We start from the raw sequence: 22,310 nt of genomic DNA on the forward strand, positions 1-22,310 counted from the left end.
AAACTCCAAGAAGTCTTGCAAAGAGTTTTACAAGGACTTGTAGCCTAAGGGTTTATTTAGTTTTCCTCATCTCATTCCCTCTGTCAGTGAGTGTAGCTAAGAGACTTGAAGTGTTTCAGTGAAACTGTCAACATCTGATCAGTTATACTAGTCCAGCTCCAATGTATGATAGTTCTTGCTCTAAATACTACTCCCCCTGAAACTGATTTTATACTGGGATATTTTGGATTACTGTAGCATCATGCTGCAGGTATAAGAGAAGGGGAAGCTTTATCAGATCAACCAGCCAACTTGCATAGATGTTCCCCTGTAAAACTATTTCAAAATTTATTATTCAAACTCAAAATGTGAATGTTGTCTTAAACATTTAGCCAAAATTTATATCATATTACTTGGCACCAGGAAATTTATGGATTTTTTAGACATCTCTTCTACTAGCACAACTCCTTTTAACTAAGTCATAATGTAACATGTCTTAATATTATTGACATTTCATGGAATATAAAAGTGACATAAAAAATAAACTCCTTTGCATTTACCTGAGTTAGGCCTTTCCCATTTGCAGCATAAATCCAGACCACTGCCATGTGTAAGGTTTGTTGCACAGTTTTCTTCTGAAAGTTGCAGGATCACATATATCCCACTCTCAGACTATCATCTCAGATTCTCTATGTTATTTTCCCTACATGAGGGGAATGTACAGTTGGTGAAAATTAAGAGGAAATTTAACAAATAAATAGAACCCTCCTTCAGTGTTCACATTTTGCTGAGAGTACATTTTTTGTTTCACTGCCACTGATACAAGTTGAGCTCAACAAGCCAAAGTCTATCCAGTGAAATGACAGAGAAGCACAATATTAAGTTTATTTTATAGCCCATCAGAATGTTTGATATATCTTAATTTTGTGTCTCCCCCATGTTTTGTGCATGACAGGAGAACAAAGAGACAAGAATTGTAACTTGAAACAGGAAGGTTCCAGCTAGATATAAGGGGAAAAAAATCGCAGTGCGAATAATTAAGTATTGTCCCAGAGAGGTTGTGCAGTCCCCATTCTTGGAGGTTTTTAAGAGCTGACTGGACAAAACCTTAAACAACTTGGTCTGCACCCAGTATCAATCTTGCTTTGAGGAGGCTGGACTAGAGACCTCTAGAGGTCCCTTCCAACCTGAAGGATTCCATGATTCTGTGAATCTGCTTGGTGCTTAACCATTTTGAATATTAAAAAAAATCATTTTTTGTTTCTAAATACTGTAAGAAAATGAAAAAAAAATACAAGAGCAGCTGATTTGACCAATAGTACTTGGAAGATATTTTCTTGTCAATGGATCAAGAGAGGGATGTCAGTTAGGATTAGGATTTCACTTTATATATTACTCTGATAAGCCCTCACTACAGAAGTGCAAGCTGTTTATGACCAAATATTAAACATATACATCAAAATGCTGTCAAAATTAAGTTACCAAGGTTTAAGGAAAATATTCATTCATCCATAGCACTGACTTGGGAGCTGTGGGAAAACCATAAAGAACACTATTTAGCCACCTAAATTTTAGATACCTCAGTTTGATAACATTTGTCCTATACTGAGATTCAGTTTATGAATCTGAAAAATAGCCATATTACTAAGGCTATAGAAAGAATCATTAGACAGTGATATGTTATACTGTAAGACTCTTATCTTGACAGTATTGCTAGCCTTCACATTGTATGTGTTAGCTTAGAGTGAAGTTTCTTGATGAAGGAAGAGGTTGGAAGAGAGAGAGATTGACTTTTTCCTAATCTCTCCCATTATAGTCCACTTTTGAGATACCGTTGTTTCCTGAAAATCAAACACAGAAATCAAGTCTGAAACTGCAGAAAGAATTATTTGCATTTTGATGGCCACCTCTTTTATGTAAATAACATAAATGACTTTGAGGAATTATCTAGACTGTGTGTCGCTAGCTAGTCATCCATACAGAAACTGACCCGCAAATTTGTCAAGCTGAAAAACAAGAAATTCTCTGCAATTACTGCATTCTCTGCATCTTAGCTTAAATTTCAGTTTGATTTCATTTGAAATTCCTCCAGAAATATACTCCGTATGCATCTGGTCCTCAAGATTTAGTATCAGAAGTGTTATGAAAAAGACGTTTGAAGCCTGAATAATTACATTTTGGATGAAAAAAAACATAAATGAGATTTTTAGAAGCTCATTTTAAAAGGAAAAATTCATATACATTGTGCTCGATGGCTGATTCATCCAAGAAAGAAAGAATAGCATATGTCTTAAATATTTATAATTAAAGAACTATATGAATTCTTGAATTGGGTATATTTATAATAAGAGATAAGCCATCATTCATTACCAATTTAGCCTATAATTTCAATTGGCATTTTTTATTATTATTTACCTGTTTTTCATAATTATCTGGACAGTATTATGAAGACATCATGAATGAGCAAATTATTTTTTCACTGTGAAAAGATCATGTAAAAACATCTTCAAATAAGCATATTTGACATTTCACTATATCTTCAAAAAAATCCATGAAAGGAAAGAAGTCTTTCTTTATTAAGTTATTACTTGAATTTTATTCTACTTCTGTTGTAAGGAGAATTACATAAATATGCTATACAAAAATAATACTCTGTTTGGAAAATGCTGTTTCATATAAAACAAACTATTTCACTGGAATGTGCAAGTTCTGGCAACACTATAAATAACACTTTTTAAGAAGTCAAAGTTAGAAGGTAGTATTGAATTCAGTATTGTTTCATTTTATGCTGACTTATCCTTTGCTCATACTATTTTCTGTATTATTTCTACACTACTGAAACAAAATACCTCAGTTTTTGGTGTTTCATCTTTTTTTTTTTTTGGAAATACCTTTCTATGAAACATTTTGAAATGTCAGCTTTCCAACCTGGTTGAAGATGAAAATTATTTTCAAAACCTGAGAACTTCCAGGCAGGTAGAACCTCTGTTTTCCTACCAAATCTAATAGTGAAATCTAGTGATCAATGTTTATGTCAGTTTTTGCCTTTGGTTTTTTTTTTTCAGCTTTTCCTGACATGCTCTCATTGGTTCCGTAGGAGCAAGAATCCCTTCAAAATCCCCAAGTCAGGAGAAACCATCAGAGGCTGGACAAGTGACCTTTTCTTACTCTATGTCATCTTCTGCTCTGCACATACAAATAGTTTCATATGATTGATTTCTTCAGTGTCTTTGAGCCCTAAAGGTATGATTTTTTAGGGGGAAAAGGAAATCTTCCAAAATAGAGAAAGATGGTAACCTTCATGAAAATCAAGCCAATAGCATACTCAGGTAAACTAAGATAACAAAGTCAGAAAATTCTGGTTGCGGGAAAGAGGGAAAAAACTATTAGTATTATCTTCAGTTACCTTGGTCTTGAAAATCAGATACACAGCTGGTATGCAATACTGATGAAGCTGTGATCTGTTTGGCAAACACAAGACCCTTCGATTTGCTCTAAGGAAAGCGTGCCAACAATACTTCTCACAAGTACTGCCCTATCCACTTGCAAGAAACTATTTTGGGATGTATTAGAAGATTTTGTTAGAGAGGATTAAAATCATTTTCAATATTTTTTAGTAATAAGTATTTTGAGGGAGTGTCATGCAGCATAAATAATTTTGTCAGCATTGCCTTGAAGAATCTTCTACTGTTCATTCTTCACGAAAAAATATTTCACGCTGAAGTTTTTTCCCATTTCCCCTCAATGTTTCTAGTTTTACCTCACCATGATGTTGTAAACATATTTTTTTCTTCTTCAGTTTCTTTCTGGAACCCCTCACATCTCTAATCAGTTTTTATGTATTCCATTCCTATTTCTGCCACTGAAGTACTGCATATCAGCTGTCAAGTCTCTTTTACTTGAAAGTGTTTACACTCAGTCTTATTGGCAAAGCCAAGAGTATTATTAATAAACAGGAAAAAAAAGTAATAAATTCAGTGTAATAATATATTTGCTGCTTTTTCTATTTGAAAGTAATCCCTTAACAGAACTTGATTTTTGAAAGCACATCAATTATCTTAGTTGTTTGCTCGTATACCCTACCTTATGGATTCTGGCATTCTGTAGTCTTAGGCCAATAATTGTTTATTATTTGTGCATAAATAATTTTTGGCCTTAAGTTATGCACCAAATGTAAAGAAGAGACTGTGAAGAACCTGATTCTTAAGTTTTGGCAGCCTGTTTTTTATATTTGCATCAGAACAGGAATGAAGAATTTTGCTTCCAATGCTTAGTAGGACAAGTACTTTAACGATGTATTCCTTTTTTATAAAATCACAGAAGGGTTGAGGCTGGAAGGGACCTCTGGAGATCATCTAGTCCAATCCCCCTGCTCAAGCAGGGTCACCTAGAGCACATTGTACAGGATCACGTCCAGGCGGCTTTTGAATATCTCCAGAGAAGGAGACTCCACAACCTCTCTGGGCAACCTGTTTGACGGGCGAGTGAAGAGTTAACAGGACTGAAGTTTGTCAATTGATATGCACAAGAACTGATAGCACAAGAGCCGACGTGTGCAAAGCTGTTGAACAGAGGACTTAACAGGACTAAAGTCGTCTACCAACCGATATGCGCAAGGACTGATATGCGCAAGGCTGCGGAATGGCAGCATTAACAAGACCGAAGAAGTCTGCCACCTGGAATCCGCACGGACCCCCGGGGAGGGAAGAAGCAATACGGAGGTGTTGTGGTCTTGCCTCGCTAGCAGGGTCCTCCTGAGCAGACAAACAAACAGTCCTGTGATCGCGAAACTCGCAAAAAGTCAGCAAAAGCAGTGTTTGCCCAGAGCCCCAGCCGTATGAAAAGAGACTTGGGAGCCAGGAGAGTTTGAGCAGGGACGGGAACATGACCTGATCATCCTCTCCGGCTGGACCGTGAATATCCCCCCCCCCCCCTTTTCCTGGGACGCTGGGTTAAGGTAACTCCTCGAGGTTGAGAGTCCTCTCACTAGGAGAGTGAACCAGAAAGCTTTCAAGCAGGGATAAGCAGTGCTTCCAATTAATAACGCAGTAATCGACGGTTTCAGGTTATCCTTTCTAAATTAGTAACTGATGGTTTTGTGTTATCCTTTCTAAATTAGTAATCGCATTATTTTAATGGATGTTACTAATCCAAGAACTTGTGTGAGGAAATAAACATCTTTTATTATTATTATTATTACATTACTGTCTCGGTCATTGCTATCGAACCTTCATAGCATGACAGTGTGACACTGTTCCAGTGCTCTGTCACCCTCACAGTGAAGAAGTTTTTCCTCATGTTCAGATGGAACTGCCTGTGTTTCAGTTTGTGCCCGTTGCCTTGTATCCTGTCACTGGGCACCACTGAAAAGAGTCTGGCTCCATCCTCTTGACACCCTCCCTTCAGATACTTGTACACGTTGATAAGATCTCCTCTCAGCCTTCTCTTCTCCAAGCTAAACAGGCCCAGCTCTCTCAGCCTTTCCTCATAAGAGAGATGCTCCAGTCCCCTAATCATCTTTGTAGCCCCTTGCTGGACTTGCTCCAGTAGTGCCACATCCCTCTTGTACTGGGGAGTCCAGAACTGGACGCAGTACTCCAGACGTGGCCTCGCCAGGGCTGAGTAGAGGGGGAGGATCACCTCCCTCGACCTGCTGGCAACACTCTTCCTCATGCACCCCAGGATACCATTGGCCTTCTCGGCCACCAGGGCACATTGCTGGCTCATGGTTAACTTGGTGTCCACCAGCACTCCCAGGTCCTTCTCGGCAGAGCTGATAAAATAACATAGTTATGCACAGGATTCATAACTCCTTTCTTTTTTGTTTCTTTTTTTTTTTCTGCTTGTTTACATCCCTTTCCTAAGATTTCTTCCCTTTCTCCTAACTTTTAGATACTGTGATAGTTCAAGCAAATCTAAATCAAACTGATCAACAGAGTGATCCTGCCTTTTCTCCCTAGTCCCTAGGCACAGAGTTATGCTTCCTCCCTTCTTTCAGCAATGCTGCTTGTCTGATTCTGAGTGAGCTAGCTCACAGAGACACACTCGCAGAAAATGCAGCAAAAAGAAAGAAATATTTTCCTGCTAGTTTACCTTCCTGAACTAGCTTAGAAGCTGGTCATGGGAATGCCAGGAGCAAGATAAGAGAGAGAGAGCAGGAGTGCCTGACCATGGGAGACATGAGAAGGTAGCATGAACCACGCCAGCTTGGCTGCAGTATGGTGCTGCAGAAGCACAGTACGAATGAAGGTTGGATGTATTTTTGATATTACACAGAAAGATTTTAATGCATTTTAAAACAATTGTAATCTGTAAACAGAAGTGTCTATAGACACCTGACTTTTTTTTTTTTTTAATCCCAGGTTAAAGGGGTGATACAAAAAGTTGTGCTTCATTCCAAATTCATGTATTTCAATTTTCCTTTTTCTTTTCACTCACTGACTATTCCATGCAGAAGTTATGTGATGGAAATTTCTGACTAGTTTTTGTACTCTTGATTTGCAGAATTACTTGCAATCTATTGAATTAGCAGCTTAATTTGCTCACAGAAGTTTAGTTGAGCACACTAATACTTTATTTGGAGAATTTTACTGTTTTTCTTTTCCTTCAGATTACCCCAGTAATTGCCCATTCTTGATTACTTAAAATTACTGGCAAAAAAAAAGTAAATAACTCTTGATATGTAGCTTATTCACAGAGAATTCATTCTAAATGATAAGCAGTGACTTCTTTCTCATTCCTTATGGATAGACAACTGATACAGAGGAGATGGTGAATGATAACAGTGGAAAGAAAAAAATTGCAGCTGGGAGAGACTGAAGAGGAAAGGATGCTGTCTGTTCAAGAGGATTTTTCTTGTCATTCTCTTTATTTGCTTAAAATTGCACTGACAGTGCAAGTCAGGCAGGACTGTCTTTTCTGCAACAGAGGAAAAAGGAGTTTCTGCCACAGGATCATGAAACAGTATTTTGGTTTCGAGATCTCATTAAGTAATCAGTACAAGATCTATAGTCATGCCATAAACATTAATCTGTTTGACTACTTGATTATGGCTACCTCATTACAAAATATTGCTATAATTTATCAAGAAACACACATTACCTAGAATTAAAAAAAAAAAAAAAGAGAGAGATCTTGGAAAACAATTCTCAGTATGAGATTCATAATCAAGAGGGAGTTTCTCCTTGGCTCAATCATGGATTGACACTATGCCTCTACTATACTCCTGAAAATTGCAAAAACCAGGGATGTGCTGGGAAGTGGTAAACCCGTTAGCACAGGGAAGTGCTAAATAATGATAAGGGCAGAGTAATTTGTTTGATTTGGCAAGTTAAGCATTCAAAAAATATTGTTTTCCTGCAGTCAAAACTGAAGTTACACATCTCTGGGGGGGGGGGGGGGGGAACACAAGCCAAACACATAGAATGAGGACCTCGTCTTAAGAATCAGATAAACATAAAAGAGTCTTAGCAGACTAGCAACTCAAGGTAAGCTTCCAGTATGAAGTTTTGTCAAATGGCCTATTAAGATGCCTGGATAGGTAGTCCTGGGTAGGAGGAGAGCATGATTGTATGTGACTGATGGGATCAATACTAGAAAATGACAAGCATTCAGGTGCTTACATATTAGAAGATCTTGAAAAAGTTAAAAGGGCGGAGAAAAAAAGTCTCAGAAATGACCTAAGGATTACAAAAATGCTTTACAGTGAGAAATTTTAAAAGTTCAATCTGTTTATCTTATGAAAACACAGCTGAAGAAATGACTTGATGATAGTGCAGAGGTACATTTTGATCAGTGACAAAGTAAAAGCACCTTTTTAACCAGATTTTTCATTCAGTCACTAATACATACACATACAACCTGTCCACTTGCAATCAATTACTTGCATAGCCCTGGTGATCACCCTTACTTATAAACTAGAGGGCAGGTATAAGAATTTATTGAAGAATAAGGAAAAGAAAGCGCTTCTTGTTTGAATTTTTCTTTATCGGTACACTAAAGAGATTACTGTTCCTTGGCCCCAGAGAAAGTGGGTAGACTGACAGGTTGAACGGCAAACTGGAAAAGGTGGGGAATTGATAACATACTGGTAAAACTAATTTGCATTTGTATTTTTCATAGCCTTCATTAGAATATCTTAGGAAACTCTTTAATAGTAACAGTGTAACACAGGATTTAAAATCATTTACAAGCTGTAGCAAACAACTAAAACCCACAAATCTTTCATTGTCACAAACAGTCATTTCAGAACTAGTGTAAACTATTCTCAGATCAATTTAAATTTATAATTGCAGAAGCCAAATAGTCTGCATTCATGCTGATACTAATACCTATATAATCACTCAGCAATTCTAAATGGGTACTGAAAGGTTAAAGCCTTTCTGTTTGGTTAGTTTGGGGGATTTTTTGAGTTGCTAATATATCACTACAGAACAATGGTTAGAGTTAATAATCAGTCAAGATTTGCTTGGCAAACAGTTACTTTATTCTGTATTTCACTATCATTTCTCTGAATCCTGCCTGTAAATCTGATGGCTTTGTTTAGCAGATTTTAGAGATATGTCTAGATTTTTTTAAAACACCATCTATATCTTATTCAATTTGAAACACAGTTTCATAAAGCGTGTAGGCTAAATTATCTGCTGTTTTGCCATTTGTAGTCTGCCTCTGCACAGAGTGTTTAAGATCTCACCAGGTAGAACAGCTGTATTTTATATCCACTCTCCACTTACTCTTTGCAAATGAGTTGCATTGTTCGAGTGTGTAAAGTAGCAGAGAAATAAGATTTATATCTGACCTAACTAGGAGTCTTAGTGGAGTTACTTTGTGTGCTCCCCTATTTCCTTCAGTATCCTCCAAAGATGAACTTCCACAGTGAAAATTTGTGTAGTTGTACTGTTTCAAAGAATGGAGCAATTGTGACATTTTAGTATCTGACTTGCTCGTGCTGTCATTGAAGTCAGCAGCAAAACATCTGTTGATTTGTCTGAAACATGGAAACCCTGCTAGTGGATTGAATCAGTTTTCAACACAATCAAGAGCTTTGACCACAGTGGGAAGCAACATCATGTTTCAGAGTAATGTTCAAGAGACCTTGGAGGAAGCAGCTATAGAATAACCCACTCCACAATTTCTGTTCATTCATGTTGGCTTATGTCCCAAAGCATAGCAGAAATATGGAGTTTGTCCTCTTTATTTCAACCTTATGTCAACTTTATTTCAACAACTCTTTATTCCAAACCTCTACCTCTGTAATTTTAGAGCTTCTTATTTTTCAATATAGGAAGCAAAAAGAACTTCATATAGAAAATTAGAAAAGCAGACCACAGCCTTTGAGAAAGCAAATGCAGAATGTACCTATTGCATTCTAATTTCACTCAGTAATTTGGAATCCACAAATGTGAGCATTCAATGAGATCCTTGGTAAAAGACTGGTTACAGATGGGCAGTAATAAGAATGTAGTTCCCAAGTTGGTAGTGAAATCATCCTAGCATAATCCAGGCCATGATGTGATAAGCACCTTTTAGAGACAATTTAAATAGGAGCTGGGCAAGACCCAACAGTGCCAGGCAGTGGTAACTTATGACTCGACTGAAAGATCTTACAAAAGAGGTATGTATTTTCTTCACACAGATAGCTCAGAGCTTCACCTTCTGAAGAACAAAACTATTTGCAAAAAGAGAAAAGCCCTCAAGTACTCTGTGGTTCTCACCATTCTCCTTTACATCACTTCACCCACATAACAAGTACTAACAAGCTTGAAGCAGAGGAGTTGTGTGCTGCACCAATTAGGGATTTTCCTGTTATGGGTAGCACCTACTGGAAGAAATATAGCTGTTGGTACTTAGCCAATGCGTTTACTGGACTTTGGCAACGTTAGCAAGATTGAAGAGAGGCTGTCATCTGAAGTGATATCAGTAGTGACATGCCAAAAAAATGAAGGAAAGGAAAAAAAGAAAAACCCACAGACTGATGTCATGAGAGACATTTCATTTCAACTACAATAATTCTACCATTCTTTTATTAGAGAAAAATGGGCATAGGAAAATAACAGCCATCCAGAGCCCTCTTAAAACCTTAAGTAGTTGGTTGGAACAAGCTGCCTTTCAAATTTAAGTGTAAATCACCAATGAATAGAGAGATAGGAGATAATCCACAACAGTTTGGTTAAGAGAAGTATCCCAAACTTTGCTTGAATGTCTCAGCAGTTTGGTTAAATTGGCATGGGATTCTCATAACTGCAGAAGATCTCCTAAGAATTGCATATTTGTATATTCTATTATTCACAACAACCCTTCAGATAATTTTGATAGGACTCTTTTACATGTTATGAACAGTAAAGGCTTATTTCATGCTGCTGGAAATAAGTAACCTTCTTGAGCCTGGCTGAGTTTTACTAATGTCAGACCTGTAGGAGAGCAGACTTGGACACTAGGAAAAAAAACTACATATATAATCAAAAGAGCAAGTAGCTGGCAACATCAGAATGAACTGCTGGTCTAGAGTTAAATCAAATAGAGTTCTGCAAAGTATTGCTGTCAAATAACCTTTCTCAGTGACTTGTAACACTTCGGTAAGCAGATATTCTGTGAACTGATGTGATTTTACAAAAAAAAATATATATATATATATTTGATTTATAAAAGAGAAAAACATGCTCCCACAGACTCAGCCTCTAGGTGAATTTATTTTGCAATTAGATACCATTTAACATCACACTGCCAACAACTGACTGCAAAAGAAGTGAACCTAAATTTACAACTGCACCCCCCTGGTGTAATAATATAAGCACAAGGGTAACATCCAACCTATTACCTTAGGAAGACTATAAACAAAACCTCATCGCTGATAGACTGAATGAGCAGATGTGCTTTCTACAGCCCCACAGAGGCTAGCAGTCTGAGGCTGTTGTGGAGATGTGGGAGGGTTGTCTACTGGCAGTGCTTTACCACAAAATCTCACACTGAAAGCATGCAGGTGCAGAGGAAAAATGTAGGATTACCTAAAATCACCTGAATGACGGTGAGTAACAACTGTGGGAGATATTCACAGAGCTGGCTGGCCCTTAAGCCTGTTACTGGACATAAGGTTTGCTGCTGAAATACAGTTTCTGTTAAGATAAACTTCTACAGTAATATCTCCTGGTTTTGATGACTCTGTCCAACTGTTGCACTTCTGATACCCTTGAAATACAGTTATCGCTCTCATCACAGTGTTTATTCACAAACTTTGGAAAATAGGGGAATATCCCTTTAAAGGGCGCTTTCACCTCATGGGCCCCCCTAAATGAAGATGGACATGGCTGAAATACTGAAAGTTAGCTTTCCCTTTGCCAGCATTGCCCAGAGCTGGATGAGGCATGATATTCCCTGGAAACTCTTTGGCATTATCACAAACCCAGGAATTTTGACATTTGAACCTGAGTCTTGCCCCCCACATGCCTGAATGCTTTCACTAGCAAGCCGGTGGACAAAGATTACATTTGGGTTTGTTCATTATGTGCATCTCCCATTGGGACTGGTCCACTGACACAGAAGAGTCATGGATTGCTTTAATGAGAATCTATGTGTGAAGCAATGATATGGGACAAGGAAGAAAAAGATTAAAGCATGCAAACCAATGAATATTTAATTTAAAAACATATCTCCAGTAGGGCATGCAGAGACTGAAGTACTCACAATAAGGGAATAATTTTGAAAATACTGGCCTACATCTTAAATTTGAAGGGGGAGGGGAGGGGAGGGGGATCTTATTATAGTTTCTAAAAGCGCATTTCTGAAAGGTCTTCTTTCCCTTGCCTTCAAAAGATCTGACCCTTTCATACTGTGGTCAAGAATTTCTGGTGGATTACGACACTTAAAGAAAGATGAAGTTTGCCTTAGGCAGAGTTGTGAAATTCTGCATGCTCTATTGTCTTACAGCATCTTACAGATTCTTAACAATTAAGGTTGGAAAAAGGTCCAGGACTGCAGGTCATTTGGTGCATTACTGGCCAGAAAGAGGGCTCTCTACACAATATTTTTCGCAGGTCTGTTACACAATGTCAATGATAAGCGATACATGATGATAATGCTATAAAATATTTGTGGATCTAAACCATTCAGTATATTTAAACAAACTGATTATCAGGATCATTCTTTCCCCGTCCTTTAGGATAGTATAAGCCCTGCCTTTGAGCTGAAAAAGACCTTCTAATGGTTTAAGCCAGCAGCAGTCTCCGTTTAAAATTTAGTCTACACTTTTCTTCATTATACAGCCAAGCCTATAGTAGTTTCCACTACAGGTAAGAGTTAAGTAAGAAGAGAAACCCACCAAATACTGAGACCTCAGACCTTGCACTTGCTGCTGATCATCTGTCTTTCTTGAGGAGGCAAGTGCTGGCAGCCTCCAGTGTTTTTCTCATGGAATTTATAACTATCATTGCAAGGACTCTGAACTGCACAGGGATCAATATAGTTATAGGCAAGAAAAATGTGAAGTTCCCAAACTGAAAATCCCATGCAGTTAGTGGAAGGTGCTTTTTATAATTAAGATAAAGACAGGAAGAAAAAACAGTTATATCACAGGCAATCCCTTACTATAGCTTTGAGTAAGATATAATACAAAAATTGTGGGAAAATAAAAAAGGAACATTTGCCTTATTTCAATGCCTTCTTCTAAATTCATTGTATTATATTGAAATGTTTTAAGTATAAACTATTATCATAAATTTCCATCTCTCAGTGTAACAGGGTTTAAGAGGTAATGCAAATTATTTAAAAAAAAAAAGCATTTAGCAAACTTATTTTTGCAGAGTAATAAACAAAGATCATACTTAGCAGAAACATTTATCAGAGACAGTGGAGCCAGTCAGGACTGTATGCACTGTGTCCAGAAATAGCAGTTTACAGATCAAGGTGAAGTCACAGTAGGTGTCTGACAGCAATATTAAATTAGCCACGTGACTTATTCTGAATATCTTTGAGATACATGTATATACATAATATGTTAGCTTCAGCTGTAGTCTGGAACTGGAAACAGAGTATTTGAATAATTATTTGGGATTTTTTTTTGTCATCATACAATAGTATGATGAGTTTATTTTTTGGTTTCCAAGTATGTAAAGAACACTTTTTTTTAGTCCATTTTTGTTATAAATGTAATTACGCTACTCACAACACATGCAAAGGCAAAATAAATGTCGAACAGTACAAAGCCACAAAGCTTCGCCTTCTGGCTAGTGAGCTGATGCTATAAACTGATACAAAGCATGTCTCTCTCTAAAATGACATGGAAAAATTAAATTAGCCCAGCTCTAACAAGTAGAAGAGTTTGGATAAATTTCAGGTACTATACTGGCCCTGAGTTCCACTGTAAATTTCTTGAATGATATATTCAATGATCCTGATCCGTGAAGTCTGCCCATAAACAGACCCAGTAAAGTCATTTTTCAGAGGAAGTGTTTCTTTCTGCTGATGTTCATAGTTTTTTAGTTAGGTCCCTTGAAGTGCAAAGCTTTCAAGACACCAGTATTTTCTATGGCACACACTCTATGTTTTTCAGTAACTCATTTATTTTAAATCCTTTTTTCTCCCCTTCCTCATTTTAGCTGGTTATGCATTCTTCACTAAGAACTACTTAAATATCATAATTGAAAGTTTCAAAGTTCCAGCTTTTTAATGGCTCTTTTTCCTTTCTGCTATACCATATCAGAAGCACATTGGGAACAATTTAAAGAGTTTTGGAACACAGAAATCATTTTGTCATTAAGGAGTTGATACAATTCTAGGTTGTATTAGGAACAAAAAGACCGTCAAAACCCTTTACCTAAAACCAAGATTTGGTCCTGAACTATTCAAGAGTGTCTTTTTAATGTGATTACTTAGGTTAATTATATTGTAATCACTCAATTTAATTTTCTTCTGGTTTATATAATTATAACATTAAGAAGTTAATTATACAGATGTAGCATATATAATGAAATCTTAATTACAATGTGTTTAAGAATATGCTGATAGATATTTTGCATTTATAATAACTAGCAAATTTATCTTCAATAAAGACCTCCCCAGACCAGCACTTTCATCCTCTGCTCACCACTGAATTACATTTTTACTGAATTTCACCCTGCTCTATCCAGTCCCACTTGCAAACTGCCTCTCAGCCATGCCAGGCAGAAATTTTCAGCCCTGAAACCTTGAAATTAAAGAAAAGCAGGGCTCTGATTCAGTAAAGCCAACATCAGGTAAAACTACCCAAAAGCGGTGATATTTACATTCTGTCTCTTCCCTTCATTTTTAATGAGGAAATGCTCTCAGGGTTAAGCCTGTGACAATTCTCTGTGGACATCTATGGAATAGGAGTTACTTCCCATCATCCCTGATATGACAGATGAGAAGGGGGGACTTTCTCCCGAGGCAGGGCTCCTACTGCTAACGGCTGAGAGCAGCCAAAGGCTACTTCTCCCCACTACCCCCCAAACACTTACTTTCTTCTCAAGCCTCCCTTCTCCACTAAGTTTTTCCATAACGAAGTGCCCCTCATCACACCTGTACAAGACTGGCTACGACTTAACAGTGCCCCTGAGTACACTTCCCCATGCCTCAGCTGCCTGCCTCTGCACTGGGCATAGGGAGCCTGGTAGTTTGTTGCACAAGCAACCTGGGGAGTGCTTTTCCAATGCTAAAACGTTGCTGCCTGCCCCTGATTGCCATTTACATGCAGTATTCATGGAATAAAATGTGCAGTGGTACATCCTCCTTCTCTCAAAAATACATGCATGGAAAATGCATATCAGTATTATCTCCAATGTATACAAGGAAAAAGCAAGATCTGCTTGTGGAAAGAGGTGATCTTCATATGAGATATATAATTACTCCCTACTCCCCTTGACTGCTAACAAGCCAGAAGGGCAGAGACTATCTCTGAATTATAATAAATATTTTCTCCTCTGCACTGTTATGTCTTCTCTGCTAGTGCAGCTGAGAAGGACGAATGATCTATCAAGGTTCTTTTTTCTTGTACCTTACCCAACACCAATATCTGCACATTAGCAGAGAAGCATGGGAGACAAAGGGCCTTCAGGCATTATGCTTTGCCAGCAGCAGAATGAAATCATAGGGTACCATGTGAGCAAAGCATGTGTAATTTTAGGTAGCTGAACTCCCAAGATTTTTTAAGCTGGTCTCCAAGCTTGAGGGAAGAATGACCACAAAAATTTCTTCTAGTGAGGTAGTGGAGTGCATTATTTGGAGGGAGGGAAAAGAGATCCAAGCTTTGAACAATGAGCTTAAAGGGGAAATGGTAAAGAAACAGCTTAAAGTTTTCTTGTATTACTTCATGTTATTTTTGTTAAAACTAATAAACTGAATTTTTTTCCCCAAAATTTGGGTAGCAGACTAGCCAGAGACCTCTAATCTGAAGTTACACTCAACAGATGTCACAGTCATTACCCGATATACTCAGGTAAAAGACTTATTCTCCTTAAGTAAATTCAATTCCCTGACTTAGGTTTCAGGCTCCAGGTTTGCCCCAGCAATCAGAGAGCTATAAAATCAAAGACTTCCCTTTTCAAAACCAGTTCTGGTTTCACTTAATAGTTACTCATTACCAGTAAGGTTAGAAACCGTTTTAGAGAGAGCTTGGCAGAGCTTTTGCTGCTAGGCTGACTGTCCACTTGCAGAGAAGAAAAAAGTACCTTATCTCCTTCTACTCCTCAGGTGGTAAGTTACCACTGACAGGATTTGAAGAGATTTCTCTCTCCTATCCTGATCTTTGGCTTTATCTCAGGATACAAATGAAGAAGAAGTGGTACAGCACACACCCCCTGCCCCATGAGCCCTTCAGAAAACTCAAGTAGCTGAACATGAAAGGGGGTAAAATTGGTGGGGGTTTGGAGTGGAGATAGAAGGTCTTCTGATTCCTCAGAGGACAGGAATGAATTGTGGCAAGGTTATCATGACACAGCACAGCATGCACTGAAAGCAGTAGGCTGACATCCTTTCACATTAAAAATAGAAGAAAGTGCTTGTGGATGTGTGAGCCAGGCCTGGCGTTAGCAATGCGTTTCTCTCTCTTGTGACCAATCTCAGTTTAATTATTAGGCTTAGGTTTGAGAGCTTCTTTTTTCTCCATTGTGGCATGTGTTCACATAACCAATCTTTAAATAAAACTTATTGTTAACTTTAAAAATATGAAGGGTTATTTAAGTCATTAAATTCTGTGCAAAAGTTTAATCGATTTCTAAATAATAGATCAACTCTGGGTGCTCTTAATAATCTTGGTGTAACGTATTTCAATCCAGAAGCATTACACAGTATTTATCTTTAATGAATAATAAATGAGACATTACTATTGACTGAACAAATGATTAAATATTCCATCAGTAACAGAACATGGAAATAATTTTTAATTATTAATAAGCTACGGATTTTGCTTGTCAAGTGCAGTCATCTTTTGACATGAATGACTTATTTTCTCAGCTGTCATCCATAGGGGAGATGAATTCAAAAGACAATTACAGCTAATATTGGACACTTAGTACATAGAAGTTCTACTATCAGTCTTTGAAGCAAGAGAGAAAACTTGTTTCAGAAGTTATTAATGGTCTTAAAGCGTGTTTCAGTGTGCTCTTTCATTCATTCTGAAATTCTGCTCTAATACATACTCATATTTATTAGAAAGACCAGACACTAAGAGCCATGAAACCAGATGCACAGCTGACCAGTGCAAGAGGAGGTTCAAATGGCCAGCTTTCTTCTACAGCTTTTGCACTGGCTGTGGTAACTCCTGTTTCTCTACAGAGTTTTTCCACAGTAAAGTGCTACGCTCTTTAATGACAAATGTTGAAGTTGCTTGCAGCAAAGCCATTACCAAGAATATCCCTAAGCAAGATTTTTTCCTGTGTCAGCTACCCTGAGGCATTTAAAGTCACCCACATGCCACATGAATAGAATGAAGTGTGTAAGGCTATATCTAAACTAAGGACCCTTTTCACTAGCCTGTCCTTCTAGGCTCCCAAAGCCATATGGTGACAGTACCAAGTCCGAAATCCACACCAGCACTAGAACAGACCCCCTCTTTTTTCCTTTATACCATGCTACGGAGCATCACGCAGCACAGCTGAAGTATCATGCAAAAAATCACCATCTGAAATGAAATTGTTTTGACACCCCCAGACTATAGCAACCTCTAGCATTCATTTATAACCAAGAAGAGTACTGTAACTAGTAACTGCCCAGTGTGCTGAATAGTAGTCTACTAAAGTATATTTCTGGTCAGAAAACAAGCCTGTACAAAGTAGCTACTCCTTTTATCTTTCTTACTTCATACTCGCTAAAGTACCATTGAGTTCCCTTCCGACTTTGTGACTGAACAAGTTCCCCTCCCATTAGGTTTGAAGGGCATAACCACTAAGGTAGAATTAATCAGGCCTTATTTTACCTTGTGAATTATGGAATTTTCTATCCATGTCTCAAACATAAAATCTTTAGTAGAACTGGTCAAACTGTTTTGCTTATGCTTCTAGAAAATGTTTTTTTGTTAAGAGAGGAAACCTTCAACATGAATGTTAATCTGAGTGTCATTTTCTTAAGGAAAAATAAAAATAAAAATAAAAATCCACTGGGGAAATTGTTTTATTCTAACATTTCCAGAATGGGATTTTTTTCCTATTTTTTAAATGTTGAAGTGACCTTTCATTTAAAAGTTTATATTAACAGAAGTAGAAAGAAAAACTTTAAAATAACAAATTTCTTGCAAATATGAAAAGATTCCTGCACAACTCTACTCCTTACAATTAGTGATTAGAGACAGATTATATAGAGAAAATAACTAAACTGCATATTTTCAACAGTCTTTTCTAAATATAGTTACCATCTGAAGGGTCTAACCCTTCATTCCTTGAATACCAGAAGCCTGAGAGGACTACCCAGCATTTAAGGAAAGTAGGCAATATTGTCACACTGATCACCCATCAGAAAACTTGGTCCTTTTCCCAGTTTTATCATTGTCTCTGAGCCTGACTGTAGGGAGGACAGCTGACTTCCCTGTGCCTATGTTTCCACAAATCTAGCATAGAAATACTGATATTACACTACTTCTAAATATTTTGACTTTACAGGAAAGCCAGTCTTAAATTCTAAGTCTTTTCTAAATTTTATCAATTTATTAAAGATATATTAAATTCCTTATTCTTTTACTAAATGAGATTTAGAGAAGCATTCACCATAAAGTACTGTACTGAGGGGCATAACACTTGGGTTTTCCAGGATCTGAGCTGAAATAACTGTGAGTTATGGTGCTAATGACATTCCAGGCTTCATTTGTAAATACAAAGAATAGAGGTAAAAGGAAGGTTATCACATCTCAGAATCCCTAATAATTGCTTGGAATTTTTGTGTGACCCCATGGCTATGGAGATTGAGAAGAGCTACACAGAAAGATTAAGAACTAACCTGCCCAACCATTTTCATTTTCCCTGAGTATTCATAAAACTCAGTCCATTTAAGTAGTGCTATAAAAATGGATTAATGAAACTTGAGGCTCAGCTCATTTTTAAAAATTTGTTTGTTTTTCTAAATTTGTGACTAAATTGAACTGACAAGGCTGAAGAACTGAACTCAAGTTCTTCTTTGATGTGTTAATCACGGAAACGATAGTCCCGTGACCAGGCTTCCAGGCTTACACTTCCCATGGTTCCAGATCAAATGGGACCAGCTCAGAAGTCAGGTAGGATCATTCCCTTACACACGGAAATGAAAGCCACAAGAGCTACCTCTCCTTACTTGTCTCTGTCTACCTTCCCAAGGTTATGGAGTACCCTAAAGACGGGATGGGGTTGGTGGAGGGAGGTGTCATCCTGATGACATACTCTGAATCATCCAGCAAATCCTATTATTTCCTCTGGCAAAGTGAAATTCCACACCCTCTTCTACTGAGTTTTGCCTTAGGAAGGAACTAAGCCAAACAGCTGGAACTTAGATTTCCTGCTCAGGGCAAACAAAGCAGAGGAGAGCCTGACATACTATTACACAGCTGTAGTGGATCTGCATGCCTAATAAATATTAAAAACTTTCCCTTTGTGTCCACTGGAACTACATATGTGTCTGAAGAAACACAAAGAACAATTCTGTTGTAAATTACAGTTTTTGGACCAATCTTGTGCTTGCTCAATCACAATCTTTCACCAGCTATAACATAGCAGAGATAATATGAAAAGCCTGGGAGAAGAAATTTGAATGCATTAGTCAGGGAAAATTGAATTAAATTATTAAATTTGTCAAAATGTTTCCTTGATAAGCTTTTCCAAAGAATGAGAATTAAGAAACACAGAGGGCTAAAAAGATATTTTGGCAACATCAATTTCCCATATGTAGAGCATGCATTTCCAGTACACTGAGTATCAGTCAATGACTCTGCAAAAGACAGCAGGTTGTGTATATGGCTACACCTAATACTTTAAAATCTAGAAAAAACACTACTTCCCAAAACTCCCCCTTCCCCACCCGAATTTTAACTTTGGCATCAAGTGTTGGTAAGGTTGGGAAATCTAGCCTGAGAAATATATTTATATGGCCTAACTAAATATTTAGTAATAGCATTCATGGTCTTTTGTTTTGGTTTGGCTTTTGAGGGGCAAAGTTTGTATTGTTATTTTATTCATAATTTGCAGTTTCAGCTTGATGAAAATGAAGTAGCACAATTTCCAGTTTGCTAACAAGCACAATAGTTTGAGTGCAGTTATTTCCTCTACATAAAGTGTCTGTTTAAGAAATTACATTTTATTTTATGATGACATTCAGGATAGTTCTTTTTCTCGAATAAAATGTTGAAAGGTGTTCTGCCAGGTGGCCCTGAAGTCAAAGGAAAAATTTTGACATTGATATCACATATTTTAATTATTTTAGGGCTACTATTTAAAATAATAAAAGAGAGAAGCTGTCAAACTTTCTTCCTTTAGAGGAAAAAAGGAAAAAGAAAAAAAGCCCAGAGATGGAGTACAAGAAAGGCAATTTCAAGGAAATTACATAAATTGTAATACAGTCATAAAGAAAGGATTGTCAAGAGATAAATATAAAGCTGATGAAAGGAGAAATTTTTTAAACATGATGCATAATTAACCTGTGGAACTCATTGCCACAGGATATAATTGAGGTTAAGAGCTTAAATGGAATTAATAAAGAATTATACATTTACATGGATAATGAGAACTTAGATATGATATAAATTTACAAGGATATAAACCTTCATACTTAAGGGCAGAAGCCAGCTGCTAACAGGTAACAGCCTGAATGCCTTTAAAAAGCTTCTATGTCAATTAAATACATTCTGATTAAACCTTAGGTTTTTATCTTATTCATTCTACTAGCACACTACACTGATTTTCTTTTGTGTTTGGCTGCACTTTGCTCTGCTGCCTGTAACATTTATTTCCAGGGAGTGGTAAATGTTTAGTTGTCCTAGTTTCTCGTAATATCCCCCTTGGTATGGAGAGAAAGAGAGCTCATTTTAATATATTCCTTCAAATCTAATTTGCAGCACTTTTAGAGTCCCTGCTGCATCATTATACTGATATCTAAATCTAATGCATGCTTGAGAAGAGAGTTGTCAGGAGCTGGTAACAGCAGTGGGCAGGATGGAGCCGTAATGTGGCTAGAGAGAAGATGGAAGAAGCGAGAAGTGACAAACATGACATGGAAAGGCTGTTTCAAGGCAACACGGGGAGCTAGGAGAGAGAGAGACAGAATTTATGGATCCCGGGAAACAGGAAAGCCACGTAAAGCTCTGGGGTCATAGTTATCTCAAAAGCTACTTTAGAATGGCTGAAAGAAGAGAGGAATTGGTGCAGACAAGAAACTTAATGGAGATGATGTGAAAAATTAGAAAGCTATTACTTTCACAAAAAATTACTCTTCTTATGAGAGCATTAGTACAGCTGCAGAGACCCGATACTATCCTCATTTTGTCAGGCTGGTATATAGCTCACAAGATGCATTCAGTAGCAGGCTTTTTGCTGTTTTGCTAAAATGAAGTAGTGAATAAATATATTCTTTTGTCCTTAAAAGAACTCAGAACCTAGGTGACATACAAATAAGGGGTGCTTTGTCAAGTCAAGCCAGACCTTGATGGATCTGGAGAAGTAGAAAGCATTTTATCTCTGTTCAGATCCGAGACTATGTCTGTGCTCCCTGAATGAGGCAGAATTGTAGGTCATGCAGCAATGGTCCTTGGAAGACTTGCAGATGAAATTTTAGGTTAGCCTTCTCTGGGGATATGACAAATATTAAACATTGTTAAAATTCACTTTACCAAGGTGTCCAATGGATAAGCAGATCTTTTAGGAATCCTATTTACTTTGTAAAGAATTTATTTTAAATGCATTTGAGGCTGATGGAATTTTATAATCAAAACCAATTAACTTGCTTATATTCTGCATGACAGCTGAAAAACCATTTTGCATGTGGTAGAAGTATCTCAGCATTTGAAAGAACCACAAGACTGTTGACAATGGTCATGCTTAACTTGAAAAACCTGCATTTTTTCCTTGAAATTTCCAGTTCCTGAAATGGTGTAAATATGTCATATTCTAAGCTGTGATCTATAAAGCAATTTGTCCCTTACAATTTCAAAGTAAAGCTTGAGAACAAGTCTGGCTGCACTATAAATGGCTCAAAACTAAAAACCCAGATCTGCTCTTTTCTATGAAAACTCAAATTTTAAGACAGTTTAATGAGGGGAGGATGATGACCTCACTCATGAGTTCTGGCTAGGAAATACTGCACTAATATAAAGCAATGGAGCTGGGATGAAAGGAGCACTCTGAATGCTTGACTGGGAGACTGGCCCTGCAGGCTGGATGAATGCAACACAACTCAGTCATACCTGCTGGGCGAGACCATTTTCAGGGGGAGCTCCTGGATGCCTGTAACATCTGTCTGTGAGACAGCTTCGTTACAAGAGTAAAACATTTCCTGTGGAGGTTTTGAAACTCCAAGTATTGAAAAAGAAGGTCTGCAATGCAGAATGTTAATATTTAAAGATATAATCTACATTTATCACATTTGTCACTTACCATTAATTTAAATTTCCTTTATGCATCTGTTCAGGAAATAATTAGGATTTTATGCTGCAGTAAATATGCTTGTTCATCCATTAGTGCAAAGCAGAAGATTAATTGCATTACAATGGGAATCAGGACTACAGTATTCAGAGCTACAGTGATAAGGGAGACAGCTGGGCTGCCCATAATACTTTGCTCCAGTAGGCTTCAAAAACAAGCATAGATGACAAAATAATTAAACCCCTGACAAGGCAGGGTTATTGCTGTTCTTGTTGTATGTGCAGCCTGCTA

Source organism: Apteryx mantelli, chromosome 4, assembly GCF_036417845.1.
Source record: "Apteryx mantelli isolate bAptMan1 chromosome 4, bAptMan1.hap1, whole genome shotgun sequence".
Classification (NCBI taxonomy): domain Eukaryota; kingdom Metazoa; phylum Chordata; class Aves; order Apterygiformes; family Apterygidae; genus Apteryx; species Apteryx mantelli.